Here is a 27,031-nt window from a genome sequence, read left to right as displayed (position 1 = left end):
TTAATTATATTCTACTTTCTCCGATGGTGGATCGTTCTTGCGCGAAAGAAAATTAAATTCATACGGCACGTGGTGAATAAATTGGCCACCAGTTGCTGCACGACGCTCCTTCGTCGCGTCTACTCCACTTTTTCGTCGAAACCTTCTGTCCGGGGGTATCGCGATCGACCCGAGATCCGATCGATCGTCTTATCCTTCCGTCCTTTTCGCGAAAGTCGTTCGAATTTCTGTGACGCGCGCGTGGAAAATACTGGCGCGAATCTTCGAGTTGGTGAGAATCTTTGGCTCGAATTTGATGATTCGTTCGTGTGGGAATCGCACGGCGAGGCGTGCGATTGTCGCGATCGCTCTTATCGCTCGCTCCACTTACGTTCCGCTTCGTTCTACCGACTACTAGTTTGCTGCATTCCCGGTTACTTTACTGGTGGTGAATCGTTAATCGACGCGAGTTACCGCCCACGAGTTGGTTACGATACGCAAGTACAGTGGAAAAAGGAGTTTAGCGAAACAGTTTCGTAAAGCTAAACGATTGGACGAATCGAAAGGAATTGGAAGTCGTTCTAAGAATTCTGTTCGAAGACAGCTTTGAGAAGGCGAACGGCGATTGAAAAAAGAAGAAATTGAAAGACGTCGAAGGAAATCGACGAACGTTCGAATTCAACGAGGCAGTTTCGAACGCCTAGAGACGATGATCGAAGGAAATTGAGAAAGATTCGTCTGTATTTTAAGATTCTGTATCAATTTGGTATAAATAGGTCGAGCAAATATTCACGGTTAATCTTTTCGATAAAGCACTACCTACAAAACCACTGCATTCTATGATTTCATTTCATCTCTGGTGTACCGTAGAATCGTTCCTTTCTCCATTATACGATCGATTAAACAACACCCTGTGTATTAAAACCAACGATTCACCTTCGTATTACTTCCGCGCGAGCTACGTGATAAAGCGCGAGACATTGAAAATGTTAGAACGCGAGAGTATCGTCGCATCCGCGTCTATATGACACGGCGTTTCGAAAGCGTTACGAACCGGCGAAATGAAATGAGAATATCGGGTCTGCGAATTAGCTGCTTTCATCGCGATAACTACGTCTGCGAGTGAACGAGCATGCCTGGCGAGTTTTGGGTAGCCAGAAAATCCTATTGAAATTTCGATCAAAGCGCGCGAGACATGACGCGATCGAAACTTCCCAGTTTTCTCCTCGCCACGTGGCTGCTCGGCACGATCGCTACTAAGTCGCGAATGAGCGACTTTCTGCAAAGCTTGCAGGAGTACGAGATCGTTTACCCTCGAGTGATCCCGAATGAGAGCGCACGGAACAGAAGATCGACCCACGAAGACCGAGAAACTTGGCGCGAGTATCTCCACCAAGAGTCGGTGTTCCTCGAGATCAGCAACTGGACCTTAAGGACCATGTCCAACGATCGATTGATACTGTCGTCGAATTTCACCGTGAATTGGGTGCGTCAGGGTAAAACCAAGTCCGAGCGACGTAACGCCAAGGCGAACTGCGATCTTCGACAAGGCAGCTTGGAAGGAGACGCGAGTTCCTTCGTCGTCGTGACGATATGCGAAGAAGAAGTGTACGCCTTGATGTTGATCGGGCAGAGATCGTTCTTCGTTCAGCCGCTGACGAATGGCCAGCATGTGATATTTCAGCCGAAAAACGAAAAGTGGTGGTCGATCAGGAATAATTCGAGCTTCGTGTCTGTGAATCCGGAAAATCCTGCAGGTGAGAAGGATCGTTATCGCGATGGCTTTTCATCTTTCGTTAGACGGTTGGATGTAGGTGATTGGTTGATCGATTTATCGACTTCCTTGCCAATTATGTTATAAGCTTCTTACTTTGCGATCCGCCGTTAATTGCTTCTTCTATTCTAAAATTGACTCTGATCGTGATACTGTAAGAACTGATAGCGTCGATATTATAATACCATACATAGAGTATGAGAGTAATCGTAGTACAAACGAATATATATATATATATGTCGGATTAGAATCAGGATTAAGGAGATGGGCGTTTGATGGATTCTCATTAGAATTAGCCATTGTTGCGATACAACGGAGAGTTTATTAGCACAAGTTTATTAACAAGATTACGCACTCGTAGCACTAGTGATAATGACCTTAGGTTCGAACGAATCCGCGGTCACGGGATGATAAACGTATGTTATCGCGCAGTTCAAGTCTAACTCTTTGTTAACTAAACGTGAGGTGTTCACTGGTCGTAGGATAGTACTGTCGCTCGTCAACGAGTCCACACGAAGGAATGCCCCTCCGTCTCGACGATGTCGTCGAGGAAAACTATATGGGGTGGGTCTAAGGATATAAGATCCTCGGATTCGTCAAAGAAGGCTTTCGTTCCAAAAGTGAGGGAAATTAGCGCTGTTGCTAATTGGTCAATCTCCATACCGGCGTTTTGAAAGAGATGCTGGCCGCCCTTAAGGGGGGGTTTGTTGACGGGGCATCGTTCGTGGAAGATAGGCTTCTCCTATCTTCCCGTAGTTGCGACAAGGACTGTTTGTCTTGATGAAATCTTAAAATTTATTGCGGGTCCTCACGTTAGCTAAACATACTGCGGAGGTATATCGACATCTGGAGATCATCTTACTCGAAGGATAGGATCTGCGTGTGGCGAGCCACGGAACAGAAACCTTTGAAATATTTACTGCCATGTGTCACTACGGTCACTTCTTTCAAGGAGAGGTATAGAGTTACTCTGTGCCTTTGTTAGATAAACGTTCATCCCTTGACCGCGGCTACGTTGGGCGACCGATTGTCGCCCCGAGCCCAAGCTCATGATCACAAATCTCGAACAATCGGAGCAACATTTGTTTATGCTAAGTTACAGAGTTACGGTATTCCCGCGAATCCAAGGAGGAGTTCCAGTGTTCTTTCATCTCCGACATATATATGTCGGGTCGGCGTTAAGATTTGAGTTAGGATTGAGGGCGTGGAACGAATCCCTATTGGCGCTAGACGTGATCATTATGCAATAAAGGAGATATTTACTAGTGCAAATATGACTATGATGGAATTGGACAAGTAATCGGATAATTAGGTACTCGAGAAGCTAATGACAATGATCCTGGGCTCACTAACGAATCCGCGGTCAAGGGGATGAAGAAAAAGTATAGGATAAAACGTTCTCATTTTCGACTTGGAGAATCGAGTCTGAAAATTTATCAAGTATACTCGAACTGTATCTGAATATCGGTTCGAATAATAAATTTATTTAATTATATAATTAATTTATTACAAAGGAAATACAATCTGGATGTGAATGTTAAATGGAAACAAATTTTGCTAAGTTGAAAATCGATCGTATCGTAATTACCACGACTCGTTGTTTACAGATTAAAAATCTGTTTTACGAATACGAGGAGCTATATATCTACTATTATTAATCAATTTTTATGAAAAATTTCGTACGATGCGCGGATAAATTCTAATTTGATAAATTGTTGGAAACGTGGAAAATTGAATGCAATAAAATTACGTGGCACGGTTTACACGGTTGCAACTTTATGACCCACTTAGGTCAAGTAGCAATGAAATTTATTGCATATATCGGAAATTCAAGGCACGTAATTGGCAGTTTATAAACAAATTATTTGTTCTCTTAATTAAATTGCCCGCGTCGAAATCTGTGAAACGTTTTTGTATCGAAATCGAAGAATCCAACATCGCGATCCTATGAATCGAAGAATGAGACGTAAATATTCGAAGTATGGTTGAGAAACGATAGAAAATTCCGAGTGTTACGCTGTATTTCTCGTTCGATTTAAATCGAAATTTTAATGAGGAACAGCGCCGATTGATATTTAAAAGTGGAACGGTTAAGAGCAACGATACAGGTTTTGTTAAAAGCAATTGGTCTATTTACCTCGCTGTTTAAACGGGTTTGTTTGACGTTACTTTGATCAATTTCCATTGACACTTTTATAGATAGCATTCTTTTTTACGGATGGAAAGCCGTCTGATGGAAATTTGTCTGAAATGTCCGTCGTAAAATTGCATTTTCGCGGGCAACAGAAAACAATGGAATTTTGTACAAAAGCGCAATACTTTAATTAGCGCAAAATTCCATTTTCCCCGCTGGGAAATTGAATTTTCTATTAAAGCGTGATACGTTTAATCAGCGGTGGCGTAAATTCAACAAACTAACAACTGGAATATTGACTTGTCACAATTTTGTGACACCGTATATGTCGTTGATACGTTCCAGTCTGGTCGTATTTACAATTTCAGAAATTTTGCAACTATTTTTTCATTTTATCCGTAACGAGAATAGCGAAGATAAGACAGGCAAACGTGGTAAAACGTTGATAATTCGGTTACAGGGAAATCGAATAAATTTGAAGTTGTAGAAAGTAAGAGAAAGTCGAAACGAAGCAAACGCGATTCCTTAAGCCACGATGTTCAGGGATTTTATAATCTTTCCGGTGACGTCTTCGACGTGGAATATCCAAAAGCTGAGAAATTGATTCTATACGATGAAAAAGACGATGTCTCCACAGAATACAACGATACAATGGTGGAAGAATTATCGATCGACGTAAATCCTGTTGAGAAATGCTCAGTTGGTATGACCGCTAGTTACTAAAAGGTTACTAGGGTTATGTTGGTACGACTCCTAACGACGCTCTTTTGTCATAGGAGTCGACCACGCCTTAATTGCTAAGACGCATTGGGAGAGTTTAGACGTTTGCTGTGTGATTTGGTGTTTTGTATAAGAGAGAAAATAAAAGGTGTGATAACCAATCCGAGTGGATCCGAGATTGATTATCAACCCCAACCTATATAAAATAACAAATCCCGAGGAAATTGGATACTTCTCTGGTCCTAAATGGCAGAGGAACAGATTATCAAGTAAGTCAAATATTTTTCCAAATGCCATTCTTGTACAATCGTTGCTTTTCTACTTACCACGTACAATATAGCGGTTAATAAATTAACGAATCATCGAATATTACTGAAAGAAAGAAATTGTACTGATATTCCAATCTATCGTGTACAAAAGTAATAATAACAGCATGTAATATAAGAATAGCTTACCTTCAGCCTTAAAAGGAACTCGGTTTACAATTATTCTCCCTATTGCGTTCCACTCTCGCTTGATCTTCTACACGTTCATCTATATTTCGCTGTTTTTAATTTATTTTATTATTCCCTGTCTATTACACATATGTATATTGTCCATTACACGAATCTTTATCTATCTTGCCTAATTTAATGTAAAAAAATAGAAAAATAGACAAATTTGCTGGAGGAATACGTTTACCAAAATTTGTCAAGAATTTTAAAGAAATTTGCAGGATGAAATTCACGGTGATACCGAATTGATATTTTTGAAATTATACTTTTGAAATAATTATTTATATCATAATAATTATTCCACGAATACTTGCTCGTAGATATTAATTTATGCTTTTAATAATCATGCGTTTAAGCTATCAAGTCGAGTCGAGTAGACTTTCTAATTTCGTGGAAGATAAGTCGATTTCTAAGATAAGTCATTTCTAGAGAAAAGACCAACTGCTAAGGATTCGCCGCCACGATGGCTAGAGCTTGGAATAGCTGCTGATTACTCCGTGGTAGATTTTCATGGAATTCGAATACAGCAATATATCTTGGCTCTTTTAAACATCGTAAGTAATACCAAACGAAATTCTGTTATTATACTTAGATATAGAATACCTCCTCCTACATATGTACGCGAGCAGCCGGGAAACATAGGGCAGAGTTATGCGTATCTCTGTATTTTCAAGGTACGCTACTTGCTTTCAAACATCTCGATCGTATATTCGGATGGAAGCTCTGTATTTTCTGTTTACACTGTTCAAAGCTTACACGTATCTTTTAAAAAGTTCAGCGAATAATTTATCCGTAATGGAATTTTGTAATCGATTAATTTCAGCCATTCGGTAATTGGTTTTCCAATGCTGTTGAGATTAATAACGTACATTTCCTAAGATAAATATAACGAATAAAATTAATTTTTTAGGAAAATTATATAAGATACGATGTATTTACGAGAGTTTTGAATAATAATTTATTTGTAAGGCTGTAATACTGTTTTAACGCCTGTTACATTTTCGTACGTATTTTAATCCTAGGTCAGTGCAATTTACATGGACCCATCGCTCGAATCCAACATGATTCTAGTGATCGTACGAATGATTTTATACGCGGAAAAACGAGACGTTATGGTAAGCGATTTCCATTAAATTAAATCATTTAACTAAAGTAGTAACTATCTGAGATACGCATATGCGAGTGTCAATTATTTTATTTTCTACTTATCTGTACAGTGTATGGTATATAAATTATATAGGTCAAAATATCTGCGCATGACGTTTTAGGTCGATAAAATGCAACGAGTTCCATTTTGTTAAATTGGACAACCGTGAACGATCCCTTGGAAACAAATTTCCAAACAAACAATTTTCACGGATCATTGACAAACCTCGCATTTATCGTGTATCCGAAATATCTGTATAATCGACTATTAAACCTTTTTCATCTCTTAAGAATCTTAATTTAATGTTATAGACCTATGATAATATCATTGATATACGACACTTGCGATTCCTTTTACTTTTCTATTTCTGCTATTCTTCTCTGCTGTCGAATCAACATTTCAACATTTTTCAGGAAGATTAAAATACTAATAGCGTTACAAGTTACATTTGATTACAATCAACAACACGATTACTTGCACATATATTTATTATCATTGACGAATATTTATATATAGTATATAATGCATGATGTAATAATAAATATAATATATTCGTAATATTTGCTAGCTTTTATTAAGAAAATATTAATAAATCGTCGTAGGTCCGCCGTGGCGATGCCAGACGATCTCTCGAGAACGTGAACAAATGGAACAGAAAGATGCTGTCCTCGAAGGACGTAAATCACGATGTTGCTGTATGGTTGACGCGATTGGATATAGGAGGTCCTTCGAGATCGTGCGCGTTAAATCGAGACGAAGGCTTGACCAGCGCCTTTATCATCGCTCACGAAGTAGCACACATGTGAGTGTCCCACATGTTGAGATATCGTTGGTAAACTGAAATATTTATAACTGGCCTGGGTATTTACGCAGAGACCGTGTGTTATTTATTTATGCAAATACGTACTTGTACGAGAATAATTTGAAAAATGAAATCTCCATAGGAGAACTTATTATCTTTACCGAATATCACAACGAGTACTGTACTTTGAATCTGCCATAGATTTTTGCGTATTATGTGCGTTCTTGCATTCCTCCTTCCACCTACGATGGCTCTTAAACAAGAAACGATATCGTAACGAGAAATACAACCTAGCTGAGCGTCCACTTTGGTTCCACTAGTGTTGTCCCATACAACTTTGTGTTTGACCTCGCTATTAGGGGACTTTTTATCCAACGTTTCCTTCACCGCCTTCACTACCTTCGATTTATCGAACTTGAGACTTAAACTGGCCGTTACTAAATCTTCCGGCTTCTTCGACATCGGTTGGTGTCTCTTCGTGAACCAATTCGACGGTGCCATAAAGGTCGAAATAGCGGCTTTCGAGGATCCGCTAAGCTTACTTTTAGCTCCGTGCAATGTCGACACGTCGAAGCTATTGGAACGGAAGCTCTTCGATCGACTTCCTTTCTGTTCGGTCGTTTTTTCGGGCCAGTTTGATTTGCTATCGTCCCGCGAACTCGGCGCTTCCTCGCCGCATCGGTTGATTTCCGTCGCGGAAGACGCTAACGAGCTTAGGATCGATATCAGATCCGTATTAGAGCAGACAATGCCCGCAGCACCGGAAACGGATGCACTCGCGGCTCTTGGCAGTTCCGAGACGCGCTTTCGGAGAGAAGACGTCGGCGAAACCGACGGAGTAGGCATTTCAGAGAATCGTTGTTTCGGCTGTTGAGTGTAACGTTGAGCGGAACTGTTACCCTCCAGCGGCTGTATTTCGTACACTTGCTCCGTCGACGTCCTGTACATCCTTAAGCGCACCTGGCAAACGGATTGCTTTTATTCGAAAGACAGTTTCTCTTTTATCATAATTCGTGCGTTATGATACATGTTTCGATGATTGAGCCGTTAAGCGTGACAAAGCGATGGAATTGTTTTGCACAGAAATTCTTCAACACGTTGAGTGTTTAGGTGTTTAGGTGTTTAGGTGTTTAGGTACGCAAATAGACTAGAATATTTTGCAAGAATGAAATGTCTTGGTATGGTACGCTTTAATCTATCTATCCAAGTCAAAATAAGTATAAAAATCGCGTGGCAATCAACATATTTAAAAAAAAAAAAGAAAAAGAAAAGGAGAAACAGATGCTTCTGATTGTTTAGTGCATTTTCATAAAATCTTCTAAATGTTTAATTCTCATAGAATAAAAGGGAGAGCATACGTTTGAATCTCAGCAGATTTTATTAATTCTTTCAAACCATAAATATAATATGCGTATTACATCAACTTTAGTTCATACATGTAACAACATATTATTCTGCACGTAACAGTTACATTTAATGAAACATTTATTTATCCAGTAAATCCATATTCTCTATTAAACGTTCGTTTATTAATAAAACTACCATAATCGTCCACGCATTGTTCGCTTCCTTAATTATTTTTCAAAGTATAACGATAATCAATGATGCAACAGAAATATCACGTAACATCCCAACAATCTTACATGAGATTTTAGCTGTTTTTACTATACAAATTAAGTCATTATTAAAATAAGTCATTATAATAATATATATATGTCGGAGATGAAAGAATACCGGAACCTTCCCTTTGGAACTTTGGGAAGACCCCTAGTATTGAAATTTAGATTTCACCATAGCCATATTAAGAAACTGTTGTCATTCGATCCGACTGTATTTATTTGAGATTTATGATAGTGAGCTCGGGCTCGAGGCGACAATCAGTCGCCGAACGTAGCCGCGGTCAAAGGGATGAACGTTTTGTCTAACAAAGGCATGAAGTAATTCTATAGCTCTTCTTAAAAGAAATACTTGGGACAGGGCACGACGGTAAACGTTTCAATGGTTTCTGCCCCGTGGCTCGCCACACGCAGACTTTGTCCTTCGGGTAAGATGATTGCCAGATGCCAACGCATCTTCACAGTATATGTTTAGCTGGGCGAGGACCGGCTACGAATATTAAGTTTCAATTATACAAAGTCTTTCAAATAGACAAATAGCCTGTGCCCCAACTACGGGAAGATAAGAGAAATCTATCCTTCCACGAACGACGCTTCCCGCTAGCAACTTTTTCCAAGGACAGCTAATATCTTTCTCTAACCACCAACATGGAAATTGACCAATTAACAGCAACTTCAATTTCCCTCACCCTTCGAACGAAGACTTTTCTCCGCGAATCCGATGATCTCTTGGGACTCTCATGATCGTGCCCTTAGGCACACCCATCATAGATTTCTTCGACAGCGTCACCGCGACGGAGAGCCACTCTCTCTAGTGCCATCTCATCGGCAATCGACCTGTCTTTCGTATACGTAATAATTGCCCCTTGCTCTAACATACAGTGTAACTTAGACGCTAACGAAGGGTAAAGTTCGTCATCCCGTTGACCGCGGATTCGTTATTGAGCCTAGGATCATTGTCATTTGCTTCTCGAGTATCTAATTATCGCGATTACTTGTCCAATTCCATCATAGTCATATTTGCACTAGTAAATATCTCCTCTATTGCATAACGATCACGTCTAGCGCCAATAGGGATTCGTTTCACGCCCTTAAACCTAACTCTAATGTTAACGCCAACCCGTCATATATATATATATATATATATATATATATATATATATATATATATATACATACATATATATATTTTATACATACATACATATATCAATTTTTATACACACAATTATACATATTCATTTTCATTTAATATTTTCATTTAATAATTTAATATACCTTCGTCCCGCAAAGGCAAATAAATTCACGCATAACATTTCTCTTCAGCGGCATTGTTCTAGGATTGTATTTGTTGAAAGAAGGATAGCATTAAGCGCTGGAATAAAGAATGACGAATCGTTATTCTTTAACCATCGTACTTAGACTCATATTTATTGAGCTACTTGTATTTTAATCGAAGTCTAATATCCTCCATCTGTAGGCGTAAATATTACTGCCGTTGTTAATGTCATTTTAAGTTTTACTACTGGAAAGGACATTTAAGTTTGAAGGCAGGCAAGTCTACTGTTCTTAAAGCTGACATTTAGACATCTAAGATTTTTTGTGTCTTTATTGACAAAAATATATTTGACTTTGCATATCTAAAATAAAGGATTTGCGTTATCTAAAATAAATAGATCATCTTTCTTTAGAAAATTCAATGTGGTGAAATTAGAATATGAGATAAAAGAAATACTATGCATACTTATTGTTCTTCTTAAAAATTAAAGGAATACTCATAATCCTAAAACATCCTTTCTATGTTGTACTAGATATATATACAATTAAAATGTGTAATAATGTGAATGATAAACTAGTTCGAATAATTATTTTGCTTAAACGTAAGTTAATTGAAATCAGATGAATGTTATACACGCATTATACCGTGCATTATGAACTATTGATTGATTGATGCTCATATTTAATTATTAACGAGAAAATTAGAAAAATAAGATTGAATTTAATCTGTCCTTCTTATATTTATTAAGATGAGTTCTGGGGCTTGAAACACTCGAGATTAGAAATTTTGATTAATGTTTCACATTATGACTGGACGCTTGTTGTAATATCTTTTGTACGAGATACACTATACATACACAAGATCAAAATGGAATTTCGAAACGGTCGTATCGTTCAACAAAAATCTCTTTTATCTTTGATCCTCTTCATAAAAATGCAATTCTCCTTTACAGAACATCATATAACATTTATTGTACGATATATTGTTCAATTATATTTCGAAATTTTCAGCTTCGAATCTTTGTTTAATTATACTGTAGAATTAAATATCATGCGTTATTTAAATATAAAAATAGACTAAACTTTTGTCCACATTTATTAAAGCTGTATCAACTGAGATGTTTAAATTTGCGAAATTTCATGGACTTTTATATTTAATTTTTCATCATGAATCCCGCTTTGCGATACAATACATATTAGATTTATAATATCTTAAATTTACAGTACCAATGCTGATTTCATCTGAAACTATTTGTTTGCAAATGATATCTTTCTTCGTTGGAATTACCCTTCACTTATAAATTAATAATTATTAACATTGAACAGTATTGTTAAACTTCAATAAAAATAGGATCGATAACTAAATGTTAGTTAAAGAAACTTCCTATTACAGGTATAACAAATCATATTGAATTTTGTTTAGAAAACAATAATAAAAATGGGTGTCTTTTTGTGAAAATAATTTACAGCATATCACTCGACTTATTCATATAAGAGACATTAGTTTGTTTAAATACCCTGTTGCACCCTTTTATTCATTTTCAACCCAATTTTTTCACAACATTAAAAAATATTTTAAGCCTGAAGAAAAACATGAAAAACTTCTTATTAGCATGATTTCATGCTAAACATCCTCTTAAGATATTATACATCTTTCTTGTTTACTAAAACCAGAGCCTAACTGAAATATACGAGTATCGCAACAGGATTAATCGTAATACATGATTAAATACAAGCAATATGTAAGCTATATTTTTACTTTTTACTTCAGAAATAAATATTTCACCAGCATCGTCTTTAGCTTAAGGAAAATAAACTTGTGAAATTTAATTTAAAGCTTCGTAAAACATGGAAATGTTGCAGGATAACAAATCAGAAAAGATATATTAAATAAATCACAGTTCAGGTATCTATAACATGTGATTCTCTTAACAAATCTGTTTCATTCATCAAGCAACTGCAAAATTTCCGTAAAATCAGAAGCGGTTTCACAAATTATAGGCATTCGTAAACATGATAGATAAGAGTTAGTATCGCGGCGTTTTAGAGTATCTATGAGCGTAATATGGACAGTAAAAAGATGTATAATAAAAATAGTTCACTTTCCAAGCTATCACTAACATTGTAACGAATTATTATACATATAACGGCTCACGAAAGTACTCGGACGCTTACAGGAACTTTCCATGAATATTTTGTTGAAGCTTTTCATGAATTTCAAGATGCATTAGGCTGTCTCAAAAGTTTCTTTCGTTTTGTTCTATTACTACAAAATAGATCATACATAAATCGATAGAATAATATAAAACAAAAAGTGTCGTGCATCTATTATTTCCTTATGAAACGAAAGAAACTTTTGAAACAAATGTAAATAGGAATTATAAGATGCTTATTGATTACCATCGGTATTTGGACAGTTAATTATGTATTGTATAAATAAGTCACAATATTTTTAGTAGGAGCATTTTTACCCCTAATCAATCATATGTTTAAAAATACTCTTTACATTGTACATTAGTTTTTTGCTATGTGTACGTCTGCAATAAGCATCTTCTAGCTTCCATATATATATTTCCAAATTAGTCTCAATTTTTACCGGTGTAATCATGATAGACACGTCTCGTTACATTGAAGTGAAGTGAAGAAAAACACTTTTCATTCAAATACGTAAACACATAATATTCATAAATTTATAAGAACAATTTTGTCCGCAGGTATTTGGTAGCGCAATTGAGAAGATGTTTTTTTTTTTATTTATTAGAATATTTACAATCAATTCTCGTTGAGAATTTTCAGTAACTTAGTTTGGCGTGATACAATGACATGGATTATAATAGTTTTATATTGTTGGTTCTAGTAGAAACTAAGGATTTAATCTAGAGGGTATTTTCTTTTTAGTCTGCGGATCTGGTCCGTCGTGTCCAGTAGTTGGGTGACTAGTGGGTTGTTGTGGTTGTTGACTCTTGTTCATCGTGTTATATCTGCTTCTGAACTTGTGTATTTCATCTTTGACTGTAGATATTTTGAGGTCGCGGTGGATTGTTTCGTTGGTAACATACCAGGGTGCATTTAATAGGGATCTTAGCGTTTTCGATTGGAAGCGTTGGAGTATTTCAATGTTGGAATTACTTGCTGTTCCCCATAGTTGGATTCCGTAGGTCCAGACAGGTTTTATTACGGCCTTGTAGAGGGTTATTTTGTTCTGTATGTTTAGTTTGGAGCGTCGGCCCGTGAGCCAATAGAATTTTCTTAGTTTTTCCTTCAATTGCTTTGATTTCTCTGAGATATGTTTTTTCCAAGTTAGCCTCCTGTCCAGGGTCATGCTCAGGTATCTTACGGAGTCCTTGCTTGGGATTATTGCGTTGTTAATGGTGACCTGGGGGCAGGTTTGTTTTCGGAGCGTGAAGGTTACACGGGAGGATTTTTTTCGTTTATTTTAAAACCCCATTTTTGGAACCACTTTTCCATGGAGTCGAGACTTCGCTGGAGAGTGGATGAGGCAATTGCCGGGTCTGCGTGTGTAGCTAATAGTGCTGTGTTGTCGGCAAATGTTGCTATTGTTACCTCGTTTGATATAGGTAAGTCGGCAGTGTAGATGGAGAACAGTAGGGGTCCGAGGACACTACCTTGGGGTATGCCGGATTCTATTGGGAATGTTGCGGAAGAGGCGCCTAGGCATTTAACTATGAATTGTCTGTTGGTTAGGTAGGATTTTAAGATGGAGTAGTATGGATGGGGTAGGATCTTTTTGATCTTGTAGAGTAGCCCTTCATGCCATACTTTGTCGAATGCCTGTTGGATGTCTAGGAATACCGCTGAACAGTATTTTTTCTTTTCAAGGGTTTGGCTGATCATGTGGGTTATGCAGTGGATTTGCTCTACTGTTGAGTGTTGTTTTCGGAAGCCGAATTGGTGGTCTGGGAGTGTTTTCAATTCTTCTAGGAGTGGGAGGAGACGATTCGTGAGCATTCTCTCGAATAGTTTAGACAGGGTAGGTAAAAGACTGATTGGGCGATAGGAGGTGGTTTCATATATTGGTTTAAATCCCGGGTTTAGGGATGAGGGTGATTAGTGAGATTTTCCAAGCCTTGGGAATGTGTTGAAGGCGGAGGATAGCGTTGAATATTGATGCGACGAGTGCAATTCCTTTTATGGGAAGTTCCTTGATTGCTTTATTTCCTATTAGGTCGTGACCTGCTGCTTTCTTGGGGTTTAGGCGATTGATTGCTTGTATAATCTCTGCAGAAGTGAAGGGCTCAATAGGAGGGGACATTTGGAAGGGAGTGTGCAGGTGTTCGGTAACGTCTGCAGCAGCTACGGAGGAATAGGGTTTGAATACTTCAGACAAGTGTTTGGCAAGTAGGTTGGCTTTTTCTATAGGGCTACGCGCCCATCCGCCTTGCGGGCGGCGGATTGGAGGTATTATTTGTGGGGGGCGCGTAAGTTTCCTGGAGGCCTTCCATAGTGAGTAGTTGGAGTCGGCTGTGGGGGACAAGCTGGCGAGATATTTGTGAAAACAGTCATTATTGTAGTTTTTTATGGTTTTGGATAGTTTTCTAGTTGCGTTGTTTAGTTTGCGTTTGTCCTCCGGTGTTCTATGGGTCTGCCATACTCTTCTTAGTCTACGTTTTTCTGCTATTTTTTTTAATATGTACTGGGGATATTCGTGTTTGCTGATGGACGTTATTGCCGGTGTGGAGTAGCGGATAGCGTTTATTATGCTCGTGTTTAGGTATTCCGTGGCTGCTTCGATTTCTTCATTGGTTTTTAGTGAAGTTGAGGCTGAAGTTGTGTGTGTGAAGATTTCTCTAAAGAGCTGCCAGTTGGTGTGTTGGTTATGAATGGAGCCATTAGGTGTATTCTCGATGATTGTTGAAATGACTGTTACTATCACGGGGGAATGGTCGGAGGAGAGATCAGCCGAGGAATTGATTTGGACGTGTCTTGACGAGATATTTATAGTTATGAGGAAATCAAAGAGATCGTGTATTTTGTTTGTGTCGGTGAGCCAGTGTGTGGGTTCGTATGTGGTAAGGTAGTTGAGGTTGTTGGTTATTATGCTGTTGAGGAGGTTTTTGCCTCTTACTGTAACCAGTCTGCTGCCCCATTGGGTGTGTTTGGCGTTGTAGTCTCCTCCGGCTATGAATCTATTGCCCAGGGTGTCCAGGAAGTTGTCAAAGTCTTCTTTGGCGATGGAGTGTCTGGGAGGGCAGTATACAGCTGAAGTGGTGATTGTACCATGACAGTCTTCTATTGCTACGTTTTTGCTTGGAGGTAGTCTTTCTGGAATGGTGGAAGTTCGTAGTGCTTGATGTTTGATTTGATTATGATTCCGGTGCCGCCGTGGGCCTTTCCGCTCGGGTGTTGGGTGGTAGAAGTTGTAGCCGTGTATTTTGAGGTAGTTTTTGTCGGTGAAGTGGGTTTCGGATATGAGCATCACATCGATTTGCTGTTGTTTTAAGAATAGTTCTAGTTCAAATTTGTGCTGAGCTAGACCGTTGGCGTTCCACAGAGCTATTCGCATTGGTTTTATTTTGCTTCTGTGCGTATAAATTTGTCCATGAAGAGTGTGAGTAGTGACAGCAAGTTGTTAATTTGCTCAGTTTGCTTCTCGATAAGTTTTTCGAGTCTGGTAAAGTTGTCTGTGTTTTGTGGGGTGGGAATTCTATTTTCTGTGTGTACACTGTGTGTTTTCGAGTTGTTTACATTTCCTTGCGTTGCCTGCGCATAGTTTTTGGTGTTTAGGTTCTTGTGTGGTTATGTCCTTGGGTCTCAGTTTTGGATACTTTATATTATGTAGTGTTTTGTAGGCTGAGCATCCTTTGTAGTTCGCAGGATGCTCTCCTTGACAATGGATACACTTGGCGGGGGTTTCCGGGGATTTAGTGCGTTGGTCAGTGGGGTGATTACCTGCACATTTTACGCACCGGAAGTTATGATTGCAGTATTTCTGCGTGTGGCCGTACCTTTGGCACCTTTTGCATTGTATTATTTCTTTCTTTACAAGAGGTGGCTCGAACTTAACTATGGAGTTCATCAGCCGATTGATGTTGTAGATTTCTTTGTTGTTTGTTTTTTGTTTTAAGTCTATAAAAAATAAGGATAGGAAAATAATAAACATGACTAATCTGAATAGTTTAATTGTCATCTTTATCCAAGACTCGCATAGTCAATCGAGCCATTTGGAAATCACATTGACCAACTCCAAAATTGAAAAGTAGAGAAAAGTAATTACAAGTATCGCAAGTGGTGAGACAATATGCGATAAAAGTGAAAAGATGAGCGTGGCGTTAAGCTCTAAGAAACTAGAGGTTTTGTGAGAATCAATCGTGTACTTGGACGATGAAATTGCGAAATTATGAGATTGTCCAAAGATGAAGTTGGTCAATTTGACTTTCGCCAGGCTCGATCGTCACTACGACAGTTCTCGCGTATCGAAACTATTTTGATGTTTGTGTGGACAGGTGAGACGAATGAGCGATCGTGGCGGAGAAGGATCAGGACATTCGGTCGTTACGATGGAATCAGTGTTACCGACTTTGTTTGGCCGTCGCGAATCAGCCGCCTGTTTTCCTTTTGGAGGCGTGACGAGAATATTACCAAATCGTCGAGACCCAGCGTCCAGAATGTCCGCACCACCGAGCGGTAGAAGAAGTACGCACTATCTTCGGTTGGACATTATGGACGACATCGCATACCTAAGAGCGAGGGAGGTAAGGATCTTTCGTTTATTTTTGTTGAAGTGGTCACCACTTCTAGGAAAACTCCACATCTGGTCTTTTTAGCTTTCTCAAGCGCTGAAGCCATCGACAGCATATAGACAAAGGAATAGCAGGGAGGCAGACCCAATACGGTAGACAGGCGACTCTATGAACGTTCTAAGAGAACGGATCTCCTTCGGCGTAAATGGCGCTCCTGATCGGCGAACGGCTGCAATATCCTAAATCTTTCTTTTCGACGGTTTCCTCGTCGATCGAAAAAAACTATTCGTCGAAGTGGACTACCAATGTGAATCTGTAATTTTGCTTGAAATATCTTTCCAAGTTTTTATGATGATTCAGATTGGTCAAGTTACCTGAATCAAGCAACTATTTTCAAGTTACTTGAAACTATTTTGTTAACGTGTACAGTTGCTTGAATCAAGCAACTATTTTCAAGTAAGTTAAAATCATTTTGCCAATGTGAACCTGTAATTTTGTCTGAAATATCCTTCCAAGTTTTTATGATGATTCAGATTGGTCAAGTTACCTCAATCAAGCAACTATTTTCAAGTAACTTGAAACTACTTTATTAATGTGTGCAGTTGAGTGAAGCAAGTATTTTCAAATAACTCGAAGCTATTTTGTTAACGCGTACAGTTGCTTGAATCAAGCAACTATTTTCAAGTAAGTTGGAACTATTTTGTTAACGCGTACAGTTGCTTGAATCAAGCAACTATTTTCAAGTAACTCGAAACTATTTTGTCAGTGTGAAACTATATAGACACTAGTTAATTCCCATACACATGTATAATGTATAATGTATAAAAACAGAGCTATTTTTTCAGATCAGAAGGTACGATCAATCTTTTTCTTTAAATATATTATGCTGAAAAGATATAGAATGGATTCGGAAATACAAATAATTCCCTTTATTTAGCACACAACTGTTATACATATATCTTATACTCTTAAGACCTCAAAAACCTACTCGCACGCACGCTTGTTGTCAACCGACTCTTCCAGATACTTCTAACGACTGGCTCTTGTCTTTTGTCTCAACCAAGACCCGGACGTCCTCTGATGCTTACACACACATTCACATGTACAGTGTAAATGTATCATATTCCCAACAATTGTATTGGAAAAATTTGAAATGGATCGGAAAATGTATATGGAAGTTACAGGACCTTTCTCGAAAATTATCGATAGTTCAAATATCAGGTTGTACAACAAAAGAGTCTTTCGTTTTATAAGAGAATAATAGACGCACGACGTTTCTTGTTTCCTTTATTTTATCGAACTACGTACGTTCCATTTTGTTCTATTAAGGTAAAGACCACGACATTTGACAGATTAGCTGTCGTGTTTGTATAAAGATGCATTGTCGTAAAAGACATATTCGTAGAGGAAAGACACTTTTGGGGCAACCTAATATTTGGCTGAACCTGACAAAACTGTACGCTTGTAATAAATAAAAAAAAAAGCCTGCTACGCCCTTTCGATCATTTCAGCTCGAGTTATGTATGGGTCGACCCAATTACGTTCTTACAACGTTAGAGGATACCTTCGTTTTGAAGAAAATGAAAAAAGATCGCACATTTTCGTTTCAATTTTCTTGATTAAAAATCTTCTCCCAACGTTACAAATATGTTTTATTATCGCTAAAATAGGGACAGACTCGAAAGTACAAAAATTGAAGAGTCGCAACTGATGTAACGAACATAATCATGACAGTCGTGTCTCGTTACAGCGTTAACGGGATTTCAAAATGTTTGGCATAGTACGCGATCCTACGCAAAATTTCCGCCAGCTCAGTGAAGTTTCGGCTATCCGAGTCTCGTATTATACGATGTGTTTCCAGCTTTCTCCTAACTGCGCGTTTTTTTTTCGAAATTTTAACGCCGGCACCGCGCGAACAAAGTAAATAGATTAATTGAACTTTTAATCGATCAAATAGTCAACTAAACTGAAACGCACGTACGATGTTAAGTTATCGAAATCAATTTTACGATTTTACCGTACGAACGCCGGTAACATCCGACCTTTCGGTATTTTCCGAGTTTTCTATTGTTCGTGTGATACGCGTCACCTCGGAACGATCATGATTATTCGAACACTTTCGCAAGCCATAATAAGATTACAGAAAAATGTACTTTGCTGTGAATACACGTTTCATCGGAGGAATCGAAATTTGTACAGGACGATGTAACGTCGTTCGAACGAAGCTGCGATAGACTTAAAGTTGGGCTGTACAATTTCTAGATTTATATTAATCCTATAGAACGAAAAGACCCAGAGCTCTATGAACGTTCTAAGAGAACGGATCTCCTTCGGCGTAAATGGCGCTCCTTATCGGCGAACGGCTACAATATCCTGAATCTTTCTTTTCGACGGTTTCCACGTCGATCGAGAGAAACTATTCGTCGAAATGGACTATCCGTGGCTGATCTATTACGGCAGAAAGTGAAAAAGAACGTAAACGAAGGAAATGGCCGACATAAAGGACGATAACTGTTAATTTAAACGTAATAGAACGAAAGAATACGACGTATTCGTTAAAGGATATTTAAGACAATTTAAATTAAAATCGATTTTCACACGACGTTCTTCGATTTTTTCCAGAACCAGATTATATCTATGATAACGTTTCGATAATATCGTTTTATGCAAAAGAAAGCCAATTATATGATTGAAAGAAGAAATTTGGATCAACGTATGGATATCCTCCTATTTCGTTGCACGAGTTGCGAATAACCTGTCGAATAATGATAAAGATAGAAACGAATATGACAAAGGCATAACGAAGGAACTAATATTCAGAATTTCGTGCGTTTAATTCCTCGAAAATTGCACTTTTAAACGCATCGGTCTCGCAGTTCGACCTGCCGGGAACAAAGAATTTTATCGGAAACATCGTTCTAACATTTCAATTTTACAAACGTTTCGCTCTGCTTCGTTAAATGCTGCGCGTATTTGGTAGATAGAAAATTATGCACATACGTTAAAACGTATAACGCGCAACAGGCAAGGATATACGCGTACGCGCTGCAAACGCGTTAAAAGCGAAAAATATCGCTGAAATTATTTTCCCATAATAAAGAAATCGTCGGGCCTCTTACGAATACAAAAGATAATTCGTTAAGATTATAGTGTCTATTAATTTTACCATAACGAGTTTAACAGAGCTTTCGAAACTAAAAGCTTTATCACAGACGATAAACCCTTTGAGTGCTGAATACTCACGGCCTATGTCGTCCGTACGGACGGCGCGTGTCTAGCGCTGACGATCGCTGTGGACGGAATACTTTTTCGTTAGACTGAACTCTGTTGATTAACTATTCAAAGCGCAAATCGTAATAAGTTATAGTAGTTTAAATGATTAAAATGAAAGAGATTTTAATTATTTATTATAAACATTGAAATTTACAGTTAACTAGAATTTGCGTAATAAACTAGAAAACTAAATTTAGTAAATATGTGAAATCCCTAGAGTTCATGTAGGATAGGGATTCTTTTTATTTTACGGGTTGTAAATTCGAGCTATCGCGGGGAGACGCGGTCGTTAGAATACGCGTCAACGGGAGTCGTAAATTCCCGTTACGATTAGAATAATCGACACCACGAATAGTTCGATCCCCGTATTTCGGTTAGGATAATCGGGGTGGTTAATGCGGTATAACACTGGGAGTCAGAGTTATAATAATGTATATTTCCAGCACTTTATACAATCACACAAAGTAGTAACGCCGTTGAAAAGATATAAACAATTAACAACTTTATCGCATGCAGATAATATAGATGTATACAATATAGAGCAATGCTCTTACAATTGAACTTAGTCTCTTGGTGGACGTAGCACGATATGATACTTAATAGAATAAGCGAATGTTTGGCAATGTCACGGATCGACTTGAATTGGCGTTCTGTTCAGAGTTAGACGTTAGGCGTTAGAATTTTGACTAGCTGGTCGCTCTTGCGTTGAGATGGAAGAAAGTTCAGTGTGGGTGTGCCCTTTTGCATGACGAACGCGGATTCGTTGTTCACACTTTTCGTTAAGAAAAGTGAGGGTAACGATCCGCGATGTCGATTGGTTATGCCCTACGCTGATACTTGAAGGCCTCCTACCATCGTGGTTGATAGGTGACCTTGTTCATGGAAAAACCTGATTGTTTTATTAGCTAGCTATTCGATTCTTCCCGATGGGTGCGTGTTCGCTTTCTCCGTATTTTTTCAGCGCGCCTAATAAACCCAAGGACCTCTCTAAAAACCAGATGTGCTTCGAAAATATGTTTGGCTTAAGAAATTCTTCAGGACAAAGGGGTTGAATGAAGACGCCTGTTGATACAATACAGTGACAGCGAAAGAATATATTGGGTCCTTAGGTTTATTGAGGGTCGGAGTGACGTTACGCAGGCCGCTGGCTGTCCGGTCGCGAGGGCTGGCATGCAGATGTTTAGGCGACGTAACACGGGTAGCACGACAGGCTGTGTTTAACGGAGAGATCGATACGGACGAGCAGTTGAAGAAGTACGTGTTCCCCAGACGGACGGACAGAGAGTTACATTAGAGAGACAGACAAGGTTATAGAATAGTTGTTTAAGATTGTAAAGACTGAAGATTTAAGATTTAAAGACTGAAGAAGAAAGATCGGTAGCTCAGGACGTTCAGGTAAACATTGCACCAAAGACTTATAATTTCCCGTTTAGATAATCATCGTTATTGATTGTTATAGACGCATATTAATTGTTGTTCATTTTTGTATTTTATCAAATCATTTCATAATAAAAAAAACTCGATTTTCAGACTTCAGAATCGAAATATTAAACTCCCAATAGACGATGAGACAGCAGCACTGATACCGATACGGATTCAAACTTCGTATTCCGAGACATTGTCTTAGAGGAAGCATAAATAACATCCACAAGAAAAACAAAGACGGAAATGGAGAAACTCAACGTGGACATGGAAAAACTTCTAGAGACCCTTTAAAGACGAGATAAGAGGGAAATAGTTGAAACAAACAACAATATAGAACGATTAGAAGGAACTCAGAAAGCCACAAACTGGATATCAGAGTATGAAGAGGAATGCAAAAAATACAAAATAAATGCGATGAAGAAAAGTCAAAGGTTTGAGAAAGTACCTAGGAAAAACAGCAAAAAGGTGGTACCAAACAAATCTACTGAAAGCTGGAGGACACAACTGGGAAGATTGGAAAGAAGCATTTATCAAAGCCTTTAAGAATAAAGGTTGGCCGGCAATACGATATGCTTACAACTGTAAATACCTTTCAGGTTCGTTCGTAGAATATGCAATAGAGAAAGAACGACTAATATTGGAAGTAAAAAGGGAAATGGATGAAGAGGTGAGGATACACCTGATTGTCATTGGATTACCTATCGAAGTCCAAGACAAAATCGAAAGCGATAATATACAGACAACAAATGACCTAATAGGAATATATTTAAATATATTATGCAAACGTTGGACAACGTTATGTTTTGTTAAGCTAACAGGATACACTAAAAGTACATTATCAAGAAAGGGGATGTGGCCCGTAAGCAAGTATGTTCTTCTAGATATGACCATCAGACAGTACCTGTGATGCGGTTATCCCGGAAGTACATTGCGGAGTCGGTAGAGAGCGTTTCCTGACCTCTCGCCAGGGAGACAATAGATGAGGATTTAAGGGTGTCGAATCGGGATCTATGCAACGCGGAGGCGACTCGTTCCTTCGCCCTTCCTCTTCCTCTTCGCCCGATGTGCTTTCCTCTATGACGATTTGAGGCTCGCCATAGTTTGCCACATTCACATTCGGGCTGCACAATTGTCTTCTCATCTTGATTTAGAAAACTCTCACTTGAGCATAAATAAAACGTTTCTTCGTTGAAACCGTATCATAGTGAAGAACGATCGAACAGTACAAAAGAATGAATAAAATTAAGTCACATTTTTATTAATTTTCTTTTGTATCTAAAAACAAATCTGATAGATTCAAAGATACAAGATCTTTGAAAATATCGTATGGAATTTAATACTAATTTAGTGTGCAATTAAAAAATTACTATACTATTTTGTTTCTCCTATATACGTGTTGGAGATAAAAGGACATCGGGGCCTTTCTTTTGGAATTTTTGGGAAGACCCCCAATACTTTAGTCTAGACTTTTTATTATAGCTGCACTTAAATAATAAAACTCAGAAGTAGTTGTTTATGATTTAATCCGACTATGTTTACCCGAGATTTATGACAGTAGGCTTGGGCTCGAAGTGACACAACTGGTCGCTAAACGTAGCCACGGTCATGGCATGGACGTTTTTACCTAACAAAGCTATGGAGTAATTGTATAGATCTCCTTAAAAATATAGTTGACCCGAGGGGTACAGAGACGAGTATATAAGTGCAGTTCCATTTGGACTGAGGGAGTTCTACTTATACTGTAGACAAGTAAGTTGAGTTCTACTTATATCGTAGACAAGTAAGTTGAGTTACACTTGAATTGTGGACAAGTAAGCTCAGTACGACTTAGACTTTGGAAGAAGACGTATTTGTTATCCCTTTGACCGTGGATTCGTTATTGAACCTAAGATCATTGTCATTGGCATCTCGAGTATCTAATTGCCACGGTTACTTGTCAAACTCTGTACCATATCGGTACTGTAATCATATCGGTACCAGTAAATATCATGCATATCGTATAACAACAATGGTTAATCTAAATGAAGATTCGTTACACGCCCCTAATCCCACTGAGAACTCGAGATATGTGTATTTTTCTTTTCTTTTTGCTTAAAAGATTTCCTGTTTATTGTCACATTAGAATGTCAGATTCTTTTGGCACACGAAGGCTTCGTAAATATCAGAAGGAATATAGCGTGGAAAAATGTTGTTTTATTTTTAAAGTTCTACGCTTCGCTACTTTTTTCCTAGTACGTTCGCTTTAGCAATAACACTGACTTTTTCGCCCGTTAAAAACGGATTACGCAGACGCGCTCACGCAGCACGTGCCCAGAACGAATGTTGCGAGTCGATATTTTCTTTTGCGAATCGCTCTCGTTATTTCGTTCGAAATGTTACCGTGCGGATATCAGACAGCCATTGGAAGTTATTAGACGTTAAAATATGGCGACAGCTTCGCGTATTCCACCAGTTTCTCGATATTCCCCTTCGAACCTACAAATTGCTTCCGTATCTCGCCAACAGCTAGTCCTCGTATCTTACGCAGACGTCGATTAGAAGTAGAATTTTCGATAAAATTTAAATTTCCCTTTTCAGTTCGTACTTCGATTTATGGACTCGTACATACGTTTCTCTCTTATATATTACGTGCATTTGCATATATATCTGTTTCTCTATCCCATGCGTCGTAGTTTTTGGATGAAACCAACAGCTTGTACACACGTGCAAGATTTTATTTTTCGTGATAAATCGAACAAGAATATATTCTTTCGTGCTTCTTAATTGAGTGACATTACACCAGGTGAATAATGCACTCGAATAAACGATTTTTCTTAATACTTATAAATTACGCGACGCGTTAACATTCAATTAATTCATAAAGGAAAGCATGATAATTATATGAATCAACTTTAAGAAAATAAGCGTAATTTTTTATATTAAATAACGAATAATAGAAAAGATGGAATAAATAAGTTAACAATAAAATGATAAACAATACGCGTTTGCTTATTTACAAAAATCAAAATATAAGCAGCTTAAGTAACTCAATATTTTATGGAACGTTCTTCAAAATCAATAACTACATTGTGTTCTTTCCATTCGAAAAAATTCTGTAACGTAATTTCCGCACTAAAGGACCTTCTATCGTAGCATTTTCGTCAGAGAATTTCAAATAATCTAGTTCTGCTTCGAAATCGTTTTATTACCTTTTTTTATTACGCCTTTGAATCCATCGAAAGATTTATATTAAAATTTTTACTTTGCCACTACTTTCTTTATGTCGCTGCATATCAATTATTTATTGAAGCTACTTCGTTCTAACGTGGCAATCATTCACCAGTTCAGCACAGGCTAGCGCACATTTTACGAGACGGATTTTCCATGCGTCGAAGTCGCAAATGTCGTTACACGTGTACCGGGGAGTATCGACAAATATCAAAGTCATACGAGTGTGGTCAGGAAGGCGAACGCAGGAAGGGCGGCATTGGACAAGCCAAAGAGGCCGGAGGGACCGAAGAGAATACGTAACAGACCAGAAGCCATCCTCGTCAAAGTAGGGTAAGACAAGGAGTGGATCCAGGTCTACAAAGACTTGATGGGGGCTAGGGAGACCCTAAAAGAGAGCTGTGGAATTAGGAGGACCAGAACAGGTGACATTCTGATCGAGCTGAAAGCAGGTAGCAACGCCAAAAAGACCGCGGCGGATATGAACACGGCGCTAAGAGGCAAGGTGAGAGCGCTACCAATGCGCGACAAGACCTCCGTAGAGATCAGGGATATAGACCCGCTCGTAGGCAAGGAAGAACTAGCCAGGGAGATAGTAATGCAACTGGGCATAAGCGACATCACCGAGGTCGAAGTAAAGACCCTAAAAATGGCGACGTGGGGCACCCAATCGGCAATAGTGACGATGCCGAAAGCCTATCTGGCCAGAGAGGGAGCGAGCCGGAAGATCAGAACCGGCTTGACGATAGCCTCGATAAAGGCACTACCCAATGTGGTAAAGTGCTTCGGATGTCACATGTTCGGGCATATCGCGAACAAATGTACGGCGATAAACCCTGGAAAGGAGATTTGCAGGAAGTGCGGAGCCAAAGACCACACGATAGCTGCCTGCGTCAACGCACCCCGCTGCTCCATCTGCAGCAAGGAGAAAGGAGTGAAATTTGACCACGTAACCGGATCCCTGGCTTGTCCAGAATATAGAAGGCGGTTGAAAGAGAATAAATGAGGATACTGCAGATAAACCTCAACAGATGCAAGCTGGCGCAGGACATGATGCACCAATGCGCGATCGAACTTAGGCCGGATATAATAATAATTTCCGAGCCGAACAGGCAGATACCGCACTGGTTTAATTACACCAAAGGAGACGCCTCGATATGGGTCACACTCCTCAATGGCAAACTGCCTGATGAAACAACAGAGGTCAAGAGCGACGGGATAGTGGGCGTCCGCGTCGGCGACGTCTTCTGCTTCAGCGGATACTGTTCGCCCAACATAAATAAGCTAGCATACTCCAAATACATAGACACGTTGTCGACTATGACGAAGAGCGTTGCTAGAAGACACGACAAGGTCGTCGTGGCCGGAGACTTCAACGCAAAGTCAACCTGTTGGGGAGGATCGACCACAGACAAGAGAGGGAGAGTCTTAATGGAGGCACTAAGCGGCCACCGGGTGTTTCCATTGAGGCTCAAGGAAAAGTACCCCTTCTTCATGAACGGGAAGACGAGCTTCCCCGACATAATAAGCGTATCCAACAACGTCAGCGAGATACACGCCGGAAGCGCGGTCTTGGACAAATACTCGGTCTCGGACCATCTGTACGTGCTCCACAGGTTTAAGGCGAGGAAGACCCGAACCGTATCGAAGTTCTACAGGTACGTGACCAAGGACATGTCGCCGGAGGAGTTCCTGAGCAGATTCGACGACACAATGAAGAAGGAGGACCTCAGCGCGGCTATCGGAGAGGATGGGGCCGAACCCTTGCAAAAGAGCATCGAAGGTACGTGCGAAGGGATGCTAAGGAAGTCGAACTGTGCGGCGAGCCGCAAGTACGCGAACTACTGGTGAAACCCGATGATCGCGGAACTGAGAGCGCAGGCGCACAAAGCGCTCAGGAAGGTGACGAGAGAAAGGAGGAAGAATGCCGGCAACACCGAGCCCCTCGTCAACGCCTACAAGGAGATCCGAAGGCAGTTAAAAAAGGAGATCGCCCGCAGAAAAAAAAACAGCTTGGGCAGAATACTGCAAGATACTGGAGAGCGACCCTTGGGGCAAACCCTATCGCACGGTCATGAAGAAATGTAAAAGCAAGGGACCAACCAACGACATGCAGATCGACATGGTGAAGGCAGTCCTACAGAGGCTATTCACCTTGGGACACGGACCCCCCATTATGAGGGCCGCGAAGAGGCAGAGACCGAAGAAGAAGGAGATATTAGCCTCAGCGTCACCATCGGCGAAGGCGATGTCGTCGATGCCGCCGGAAGAATGAACACCAAGAAGGCTGCAGGAGTCGATGGCGTGCCGGGCGAGATCGCGAAGCTGGTAGCGAGTCGCAGGAGCGAGCTCGTGACAAGGGCGTTCAACGGCATCACCGAATCAGGAAGGATCCCAGACTGCTGGAAGACGGCCAGAGTAATACTGCTAAGGAAACCGGGAAAGGATCCCTGTCTCCCTAACGCGTACCGGCCGATAAGC

General features: G+C 39.4%; 1 protein-coding gene across 1 annotated transcript in view; it reads left to right on the top strand.

Moving 5' to 3' along the window:
* LOC126926974 (uncharacterized) overlaps nt 1-27,031 on the top strand; it is a 118,613-nt gene that overhangs the window by 5,779 nt on the left and 85,803 nt on the right. The gene's annotated exons all lie outside the window — the stretch shown is intronic.

This window comes from Bombus affinis, unplaced genomic scaffold, assembly GCF_024516045.1.
Source record: "Bombus affinis isolate iyBomAffi1 unplaced genomic scaffold, iyBomAffi1.2 ctg00000068.1, whole genome shotgun sequence".
NCBI lineage: Eukaryota > Metazoa > Arthropoda > Insecta > Hymenoptera > Apidae > Bombus > Bombus affinis.
This window is presented reverse-complemented; position numbering and strand designations above follow the sequence as displayed.